Here is a 12,191-nt window from a genome sequence, read left to right as displayed (position 1 = left end):
TTATTATTATTAAACTTTATTTGTACCCCGCTAGCATCTCCCGAAGGACTCGATGCGGCTTACAAAGGCCAAGGCCTCAACACAACAACAACAAACAATAACAATACGATGCAAGCAAATTAAAAACATAAGCAATAACACAAGAAAACACTATACTATTATGCAATAAAATCAGGGCCGGGCCAATGAAGGGTACAGGTTAAAAGTGCTGGGTGTGTGAGGTGGTATGTTGGAATTCTGGGCAAGTGCAATGTGCAGAGGGTATTAAACTCTAATAAAGTGCTTCTGGGACATAGTGCTGGGGGTTATCCTATTCTTGGAATAACCAAGTCTTCAAGTTCTTCCTAAAGACTGCCAACGTGGGTGCTAGTCTAATGTCTTTGGGGAGGGTGTTCTAAAGTCGGGGGGGCAACCACAGAGAAGGCCCTGTCCCTTGTCCCCACCAAACACGCCTGCGACACAGATGGGATCGCGAGCAGGGCCTCTCCGGATGAACGAAGGGAGCGCGTGGGTTCGTAAATGGAGATGCGGTCACGCAGGTAGGCAGGTCCCAAACCATTCAGGGCTTTGTAGGTAAGCACCTGCACCTTGAATTGGGCTCGGTAGGTAGACGGCAGCCAATGGAGTTCCTTAAACAGGAGGGTTGACCTCTCTCTGTAAGGAGCGCCAGTTCACATCCTGGCCGCCCCCCGTTGAACCAGTTGAAATTTCCGAGCCGTTTTCAAGGGCAGCCCCAGGTAGAGCGCATTACAGTAATCCAATCTAGAGGTGACCAAGGCATGGACCACCCCGGCCAAATCATTGACTATACGGCCAGACGGGTCGCTAAAGTAAGTGGCCCATGGGGCATCGGACGCTGGGAGAGGAGTCCCACAGGTGGCAGAAGACCAAGCATTTTACTGTCGGAAGCTATGATGTGTTTGCTTTTGGGGTCCCATTAGATACTACAATGGAGATGCAAAATGGCATCCCTTAGGTAAAATGGCTGAATCCAGGTTTGCCTCTGTGGCGGAACCCATGGATGCAGAGATCCAACTGTACTGGTTGTGTAGCAGAGTCAGGAATTCTGACAATTGTGGTTTTTTCTCCCATTTCTGCCTTCCTTTACCTATTTTCTATTAAATATATGCAGCCCTTCCCCTGGACTAGGAACCCAGGGAACGCTCAAAACAATATGCTAAAAACAACAGCAACCTGAAACACAATTAAAATCATCACTCTAAAGTAACATATCGTTGGTGGGGTTCAGAATGCTCTTTAATTGTAGGTGAACTATAAATCCCCAGAAGCACAACTCCCAAATGTCAAGGTCTAGTCACATTTGGGCATATTGAGTATTCATTTGGGCATATTGAGTTTGATCCAGATCCATCATTGTTTGAGTCCACAGTGTTCTCTGTTTGTAGGTGAACTACAACTCCCAAACTCAAGGTCCATGCCCACTAAACCGCTCCAGTATTTTCTATTGGTCATGGGAGTTCTGTGTGCCAAGTTTGGTTCAATGCCATCATTGGTGGAGTTGAGAATGCTCTTTGATTGTAAGCGAACTATAAATTCCAGCAACTACAACTCCCAAATGTCAAGGTCTATCGTCCCCAGACTCCACCAGTGTTCAAATTTGGGTGTACTGGGTATTTGTGCCAAATTTGGTCCAGTGAATGAAAATGCATCCGGCATATCAAATGGCGAGACTGTTTTTATTATTTATTGTTTTAATGATTGCTTATGTACTGTCTAATTATGATTTATGTTTACTTGTGGTTTTATTATTGTGGTTGTTATGGTTTGGCATCGCGTCAGTGCCCAATGTACGGCACTGAAGTTTTGTCAGTTATGTGTAAACCGCTTTGAGTCCCCCGAGGGGTGAGAAAAGCAGGATAGAAATACTGTAAATAAATAAAGAATAAATAAATAAATATCAGGTATTTACATGACTCATAAGAGTAGCAAAATGACAGTTATGAAGGAGCAACAAAACTAATGTTACGGTTGTGGGTCACCACTACAAGAGGAACCACATTAAGGGGTCGCAGCATTAGGAAGGTTGAGAAACAGCAATATATATATATATTTATATATATAAATTTGTTAGGGGCATCCAATGAGGAAACAAAACTCAAAAACCCCCCAACGAAACTTAACCAAAATTCCCATGCCCATAACACAACCCACAAGGTACAAACATATCTACTCAAAATGAAAAACAACACAACAACACACTCACAAAACGGCAAAACAACAAAACTCAAAAATCCCCCAACGAAACTTAACTAAAATCCCCGTGCCCATAACACAACCCACAAGGTACAAACATACCTACTCAAAATGAAAAACAACACAACAACACACTCACAAAATGGCAAAACAACAAAACTCAAAAATCCCCCAATGAAACTTAACTAAAATTCCCTGTGCCCATAACACAACCCACAAGAAACAAACATACCTACTCAAAATGAAAAACAACACAGCAACACACTCACAAAACGGCAAAACAACAAAACTCAAAAATCCCCCAACGAAACTTAACCAAAATCCCCGTGCCCATAACACAACCCACAAGGTACAAACATATCTACTCAAAATGAAAAACAACACAACAACACACTCACAAAACGGCAAAACAACAAAACTCAAAAATCCCCCAACGAAACTTAACCAAAATCCCCGTGCCCATAACACAACCCACAAGGTACAAACATATCTACTCAAAATGAAAAACAACACAACAACACACTCACAAAACGGCAAAACAACTGAGCATGCGCATTGGCGCCCAGCCGCAAGTTCCATCGCGCAAGCACATGGCCTTCCGGCCAACGTTCCCTCTGCGGAAACCATGCCCACTCCAAGCCCCGCCGCGCCGCTTCCCGCACACACACACACCCCTGCCGCACACACACACACAACCCCACACTCCATCACTCCCCCCGCCGCCGCACACACACACGCAACCCCACACTCCATCACTTCCCCCGCTGCCGCACGCACACACGCAGCCCCACTCCCCCCGCCGCCGCACACACACACGCAACCCCACGCTCCATCACTCCCCCCGCTGCCGCACGCACACACGCAACCCCACGCTCCATCACTCCCCTGCCCCAATCTTACCTCCTTTTACTTCAGGCCACCTCCAAACCCCACCCCGCCCCTTCCCACCCTGTCAAAATCTAGGAAAGACAGGAAGGAAGGAAAGAAGGAAGAAAGAGAAAGGGAGGTAAAGAAAAAGGGGGAAGGAAGGAAAGTTACAGGAAGAAGAAAAGGAAAGAAAAGGAAAGATGGAAGGAAAGAAAAGAGAGACAGCAGAAGAGAAAGAAAAAGGGGGAAGGAAGCAAAGAGATAGAGAAAGAAGAGGAGAAGGAAAGATGGGAAGGAAGGAAGGAAGGAAGGAAGGAAGGAAGGAGGGAGGGAGGGAAAGAAGGAGAGAAAGAGGGAAGATTGGCCACAGCAACATGTGGCGGGTAAAGGTTGTTATTTCTATTATTATGATGATGCTATTGTTCCTCTGAGACCCTTTGAGGGGGAATGGGAGAGGTGTCAGGTCCCGGAGGCAATGCATTGCATTATTGTTATTGTTATGATGGTGGTGAAATAAAAGGAAATAAAAAGCGAAAGAAGGAAGCAAACAGGGAGGGAAGAAAGGCAAAGGAAGGAAGGGGGAGGGAATGAAGGAAAGAGAGAAGGATGAAACCAAGTAGTGAAAGAAAGAAAGAGGGAGAGAAGGAAGAAAGGAGAGAAAGGGGGAGGAAAAGGGGGAAGGAATAGGTAGGGACCTCTCTTTCATAATAGTCCAGATATCTACCTCAATTTTGATAAGTTTTACTATAGGCCACAGCAACGCGTGGCAGGGCACAGCTAGTATGTATATAAAAATAAACAAAGACCTCGCTGTTCGAGCCTACCACTCTGAGAGGAGTGAAATGCCAGAATGCTGGATCCAATATTGAGGAGACTTTTATATGAAGATTGTGGTAGGTTTTTCAGGCTGTATGGCCATGTTCCAGAAGCATTCTCTCCTGACTTTTTGCCTGGCAGGCATGCTCAGAGGATGTGAGGTCTGTTGGAAACTATGCAAGTGGAGTTTATATATCTGTGGAAAGTCCAAGGTGGGAGAAAGAACTCTTGTCTGTTGGAGGTAGGTGTGAATGTTTCAATTGGCCACCTTGATTAGCATTTGATGGCCTGACAGTTTTTAGGTGTGGCTTGTTCCTGCCTGGGGGAATCCATTGTTGAGAGGTGATTAGGTGTTCCTCATTGTTTCTTGTCTGGAGTTCCCCTGTGTTTGAGTGTTATTTATTTACGACATTTATATGCTGCCCATCCCACCTCAAAGGGGACTCAGAGCGGCTTACAATACGTAAATACAAAATATATTATTAACATTGCAAAATATTAGTATTATATATTACCATACTGTACTATATCAATATACTGTAATATTATTAGTAATATTACAAGTAATATAAAATATACGATTGTATCATATTATTAACATTATATTGTACTACATTATAATATTACCAATACTATATATGTTTTATCATATTATATTAATAGATCAACACAAGAGACAAGATGGAACTGTCTGGGCCCCTCTCTTCACTGCTATAAAATTAGAGGGTTTTTTAAAATACTGGTTTTTTAAATACTGGGAGCCAGATTTTGTTCATTTTCAGGATGTTGAAATTGTCCACATGCTTTCTGGGGATTTTAATGGCTTCTCTGTGTAGTCTGACATGGCAGTTCCCGATTGTTTCTTGTCTGGAGTTCCTCGTGTTTGAGTGTTATTTATTTGTTTACTTACGACATTTATATGCTGCCTGTCTCACTCCAAAGGGGGCTCAGAGTGGCTTACAAGTAATATGTAAATACAATATATTATATTAATAACACAGCAAAATGTTAGTATTATATATTACTATATTCTACTATATCATTATATTGTAGTATTATTAGTATTATATGTAATATAAAATATATAATTATATCATATTATTAGTATTATATTGTATTACCAAATATTAACCCTATTATATGTATATTTTATCAGTATGATATATCACTATACTGTACTATACCATTATACTGTAATATTATTTTTATGTCATATAAAATAATATCATATTATTAGTATTATATTGTATTACCATATAATTTTATCACGATTGTATGTATATTATATTAGTATTATCTATTACTATATTGTACTATATTGTACTATACCATTATACTGTAATATTATTAGTATTATATTGTATTACCATATATTACCACTATTATGTATATTATATATTACTATATTGTACTATAACATTATTTATTATTTATTTATTTACTGTCCTTGTATACCGCCGTTTCTCAGCCTAACTGGCGACTCAACGCGGTTTACAACAGAATATACAGTACACAGTATACAATTAAAACTGTAAAAAACATAATACACAATATTTCACATAAATCACAAATTATATTGTAATATTATTATTATATGTAATATAAAATATATCATATCATATTAGTATTATACTGCATTACCATATAATATTATATGTATATTATATTAGTATTATATATTACTATACTGCACTATACCATTATAGTGCAATATTAGTATTATATGTAATATAAAATATAAATGTGTATCATTAGTATTATATTGCATTACCATATATTATCACAATTATATGTATATTATATTAGTATTATTACTATATTGTACTATAACATTATACTGCTATATTATTAGTATTAGATGTAGTATAAATAAATAAATATATATTATTATTAGTATTACCATGTATTATCACTATTATGTGTATATTATATTAGTATTATCTATTACTATACTGCACTATACCATTATAGTGCAATATTACTATTATATGTAATATAAAATATAAACTTATATCATATTATTAGTATTATAATGTATTACCATATATTATCACTGTATGTATATTATATTAGTATCATATATTACTATACTGTACTATACCATTATAGTGCAATATTATTAGTATCATATGTAAAATAAAATATATAATTATATATTAGTATATATAATTATATATTAATATTACCATATAATATGATCACTATTATATGCATATTATATTAGTATTATATATTACTATACTGCACTATACCATTATAGTGCAATATTAGTATTATATTGTATTACCATATAATATTATCAATATTATATTAGTATTACTATATTGTACTATACCATTATACTGTTATATTAGTATTATATGTAATATAAAATATATAATTATATCCTATTATTAGTAGTATTATATCGTATTACCATAAATTATCACTATTATATGTATATTATATTAGTATTATATAATACTATTTTGTACTGTAACATTATACTTTAATATTATTAGTATTATATGTAATATAAAATAGTATCATATTATTAGTATTATACTGTACTACCATATAATGTTATCACTATTATATGTATATAGTATTAGTATTATATATTACTATACTGTACTATACCATTACACTGTTATATTATTAGTATTACCATGTATTATCACTATTATATGTATATGATATTAGTATTATATATTACTATACTGCACTATACCATTATAATGCAATATGGGTATTATATGCAATATAAAATATAAACTTATATTATATTATTAGTATTATATTGTATTATGAGGGAAACAAGGACAGAAAGGACTCTTTGTTTGTTGGGGGGAGGGGTCAAAGTTCCAACTGGCCCCCTGGCTTAGCATTCAATTGCCTTGTAGCTTCAAAGCCTGGCTGCTTCCTGCCTGGGGGAACCCATTCTTGGGAGGTGTTAGCTGGCCCTGGTTGTTTCACATTATTAGTATTATATTGTATTACGAGGTAAACAAAGACAGAAAGAACTCTTTGTTTGTTGGGGGGAGTGGTCCATGTTTCAACTGGCCCCCTGGATTAGCATTCAATTGCCTTGTAGCTTCCAAGCCTGGCTGCTTCCTGCCTGGGAGACTCCATTCTTGGGAGGTGTTAGCTGACACTCGCTGGAACACCTCAGCAAGCAAGAGTCCAAAAGTGGCAGGCTCAAACCCAGCACCTCAACCAATGGCTGATACCCAATGAGAAACTCCCTCCTGGGCACACAGAAGACTGGGCGACTTGGAAGGCCCTGGATTAGCATTCAATTGCCTTGTAGCTTCAAAGCCTGGGGGAATCCATTCTTGGGAGGTGTTAGCTGGCCCTGACTGTTTCTTGTCTGGAGTTCCTCTGGATTCTTTTTTTTTATATATAGTGTTCCTCTTTATTTCCTGTTACAATTTTAGAGTTTTTTGTAAATACTGGTAGCCAGAGAATAGGATTATCATTTAATTGCTTTGCAGCTTCAAAGCCCGGCTGCTTCCTGCCTGGGGGAATCCATTCTTGGGAGGTGTTAGCTGGCCCTGACTGTTTCTTGTCTGGAGTTCTTCTGGGTTTTTTTTTATTTAGTGTTCTTCTTTGTTTCCTGTTATGATTTTAGAGTTTTTTGTAAATACTGGTAGCCAGAGAATAGGATTAGCATCTAATTGCCTTGTAGCTTCCAAGCCTGGCTGCTTCCTGCCTGGGGGAATCCATTCTTGGGAGGTGTTAGTTGGCCCTGACTGTTTCTTGTCTGGAGTTCCTCTGGGTTCTTTTTTTTTAGTGTTCCTCTTTGTTTCCTGTTATGATTTTAGAGTTTGTTCTAAATAATGATAGCCAAATAATAGGATTGGCATTTAATTGCCTTGTAGCTTCAAAGCCTGGCTGCTTCCTGCCTGGGGGAATCCATTCTTGGGAGGTGTTAGCTGGCCCTGACTGTTTCTTGTCTGGAGTTCCTCTGGATTCTTTATTTTTTATAGTGTTCCTCTTTATTTCCTGTTATGATTTTACAGTTTTTGTAAACACTGGTAGCCAGAGAATAGGATTATCATTTAATTGCCTTGCAGCTTCAAAGCCTGGCTGCTTCCTGCACTGGCCCCCTGGATTAGCATTCAATTGCCTTGTAGCTTCAAAGCCTGGCTGCTTCCTGCCTGGGGGAATCCATTCTTGTTGGGAGGTGTTAGCTGGCCCTGACTGTTTCTTGTCTGGAGTTCCTCTGGATTCTTTATTTTTTATAGTGTTCCTCTTTATTTCCTGTTATGATTTTACAGTTTTTTGTAAACACTGGTAGCCAGAGAATAGGATTATCATTTAATTGCCTTGCAGCTTCAAAGCCTGGCTGCTTCCTGCACTGGCCCCCTGGATTAGCATTCAATTGCCTTGTAGCTTCAAAGCCTGGCTGCTTCCTGCCTGGGGGAATCCATTCTTGTTGGGAGGTGTTAGCTGGCCCTGACTGTTTCTTGTCTGGAGTTCCTCTGGATTCTTTATTTTTTATAGTGTTCCTCTTTATTTCCTGTTATGATTTTACAGTTTTTTGTAAACACTGGTAGCCAGAGAATAGGATTATCATTTAATTGCCTTGCAGCTTCAAAGCCTGGCTGCTTCCTGCACTGGCCCCCTGGATTAGCATTCAATTGCCTTGTAGCTTCAAAGCCTGGCTGCTTCCTGCCTGGGGGAATCCATTCTTGTTGGGAGGTGTTAGCTGGCCCTGACTGTTTCTTGTCTGGAGTTCCTCTGGATTCTTTATTTTTTATAGTGTTCCTCTTTATTTCCTGTTATGATTTTACAGTTTTTTGTAAACACTGGTAGCCAGAGAATAGGATTATCATTTAATTGCCTTGCAGCTTCAAAGCCTGGCTGCTTCCTGCACTGGCCCCCTGGATTAGCATTCAATTGCCTTGTAGCTTCAAAGCCTGCCTGCCTCCTGCCTGGGGGAATCCATTCTTGTTGGGAGGTGTTAGCTGGCCCTGACTGTTTCTTGTCTGGAGTTCCTCTGGATTCTTTATTTTTTATAGTGTTCCTCTTTATTTCCTGTTATGATTTTACAGTTTTTTGTAAACACTGGTAGCCAGAGAATAGGATTATCATTTAATTGCCTTGCAGCTTCAAAGCCTGGCTGCTTCCTGCACTGGCCCCCTGGATTAGCATTCAATTGCCTTGTAGCTTCAAAGCCTGCCTGCCTCCTGCCTGGGGGAATCCATTCTTGTTGGGAGGTGTTAGCTGGCCCTGACTGTTTCTTGTCTGGAGTTCCTCTGGATTCTTTATTTTTTATAGTGTTCCTCTTTAATTCCTGTTATGATTTTAGAGTTTTTTGTAAATACTGGTAGCCAGAGAATAAGATTAGCATCTAATTGCCTTGTACCTTCAAAGCCTGGCTGCTTCCTGCCTGGGGGAATCCATTCTTGTTGGGAGGTGTTAGTTGGCCCTGACTGTTTCTTGTCTGGAGTTCCCCTGGGTTTGTTTGTTTTTTTTTTTCTGTGTGTGTTCCTCTTTATTTCCATGTTTTCTTTCTTTCTGTTAAATAATGCAGCGCCCAACCCGTTGCCCGCCCCCCCCCCCTTTCCTCCCGTCACTGACCGCGGCCGCGGCTGCTCCTGCGCCCTCCTCAGGGAACGGAGGGCGAGCTTGGCCCCTGGCTCTGGCCCTGGCGCGGCCGGACATGATAGCAGTGGTCAAGCAGAAGGCGCTGGCACGGCGAGAGAGAGAGAGAGAAAGGGACAGACACACGCTCTCCTTCCTCCTCTTCGAATGGCAGGAAAGACGCCAACGGCCGCCTCTTAACGGCTCTCCCGCCGGCCCCGCCCCCTTCCCGGCCTTGCCGCGCTCCGATTGGCCGACGCGCCCCCTCGTGACCCTCCCCTCCCCCTGAGCCAGCCTGAGGAACCTTCTCGAAGGGAAGGAAGGAAGGAGCATGCGCAGTGCCTCTCTCGCTGCCTCGTGCGCCGAACGAGGCCGCTAGGGAGGGGGCGGGGCCAAAGGAAACCAAGCCAGGGGGAGGAGCCTTGTACCCGGAAATAGGAGGGCTGGCTCCAAAAGTTCCCAGCGTATTATTTTATATTTATTTACTATTATATTATTTATTTATTATATTATTTAAAATATTATATTTATAATTATATTTATTGTATTATATTTATTATTATATTATATTATTTATTATTATTTATTATATTATATGTACTACATTTATTATTTACTTATTAATTTATTATATTTATTATTACATTTATTGTATTATATTTATTATTATATTTATTGTATTATATTTATTATTATATTATTTATTTATTATTATTTATTATATTATATGTACTACATTTATTGTCATATTATTTATTTATTATGTTTATTATTATATTTATTGTATTACATTTATTATTATATTATTTATTATTATTTATTATATTATATGGATTACATTTATTATTATTATATTATTTATTATATTTATTATTATATTTATTGTATTACATTTATTATTATATTACTTATTTATTATATTTATTGTATTATATTTATTATTATATTATTTATTTATTATTATTTATTATATTATATGTACTACATTTATTATCATATTTATTTATTTATTTATTATATTTATTATTATATTTATTGTACTATATTTATTATTATATTACTTATTTATTATTATTTATTATATTATATGTACTACATTTATTATCATATTATTTATTTGTTACTTTATTTTTTATTAGTATAATTTATTATATTATATCTATTATTACATTATTATTATGTTATTATTATATGATTTATTTTATTTTATTATTGTACTATTATATTAGAATCATAGAATCATAGAATCAAACAGTTGGAAGAGACGTCATGGGCCATTATATTATATTTATTGTATTATATTTATTATTATATTATTTATTTATTAGTATATTATTTATTAGTATTTATTATTATAATTTATTATATTGTATTTATTATTACATTATTTTATTATATAATTTATTATTATATTACTTATTTATTATTATACTATTATTATACTATTCTTATTATATTATTTATTAATATTTATTATAATAATTTATTTTATTATATTTATTATTATATTATATGGTTATGTTATTATTATACTATTTATTAGTATTTATTATTATATTATAATATTAGAATCATAGAATCCTAGAATCCTAGAGTTGGAAGAGACCTCCTGGGCCATCATTCAGTCCAACCCCCTTCTGCCAAGAAGAAGGAAAATTGCATTCAAATCACCCCTGACAGATGGCCATCCAGCCTCCAAAGATGGAGCCTCCACCACACTCCGGACAATTGGTTTGGGGTGGCGCTGCTTCTGATGGGGAGTGGGCTTTGCTGATGGCGCTGGTGCCCATGATCCAGCCTGGACCTTGTGCCAGAGAGAGGGGTCTGCTCATTGGGGGAGGCGGGCCTCGGTGGCCCATTGAATCCAGGGCATCCCGACCAGGAGCTGCAGAGGCCTTGTGGGGCTTCCTTGCAATTTTATATTGCTAATGTATTCATTCATAGAATCATAGAATCCTAGAGTTGGAAGAGACCTCCTGGGCCATCATCCAGTCCAACCCCATTTGGCCAAGAAGCAGGAATATTGCATTCAAATCACCCCTGACAGATGGCCATCCAGCCTCTGTTTAAAAGCTTCCAAAGAAGGAGCCTCCACCACATTTATTATATTATATTTAATATTATATTATTTATTTATTATATTATTATTTATTACATTATTATATTATTATATTTATTATATAATTTATTTATTATTATTTATTATATTATATTATTTATTTGTTATTATTATTAATTAATTATATTATTATTTTGATATTTATTTAATTATATCAAAGCCTTCGACAATAATAATAATAATAATAATAATAAAACTTTATTTCTATACTGCTCTATCTCAGAGCGGTTCCCAGGCAAATCAGGGAACATACAAAGGAAAAACAACATAACTATAAGATTAACAAAAAAAAATTTCATAAAAATTGTCACTATCCTACTTTCACCCAGCTTGCTTTCGGCCTTTCTGGAGAGAAAAGCTGCCTCTGGGGAGCCAGCACCCACCTCCATCCATCCATCTATCTATCTAAATAAAATAAATAAAAAGGTAAGATAAAAAGGTAATGTTCGTTTGTGGGATTAACACAACTCAAAAACCACTGGGGGAATTGACCAAATTTGGACACAAGACACCTCTCAAGCCAACGAGTGACCATAATGCATAAAAACACTCAAAAACACAAAAGAAGGGACTTAAAAAGCCAAAAAACTTATATTACAACACATGC

Source organism: Anolis sagrei, chromosome 3 (genome assembly GCF_037176765.1).
Source record: "Anolis sagrei isolate rAnoSag1 chromosome 3, rAnoSag1.mat, whole genome shotgun sequence".
Lineage (NCBI taxonomy): Eukaryota > Metazoa > Chordata > Lepidosauria > Squamata > Dactyloidae > Anolis > Anolis sagrei.
The sequence above is the reverse complement of the archived record's forward strand: the minus strand, read 5'-3'. Positions refer to the sequence as shown.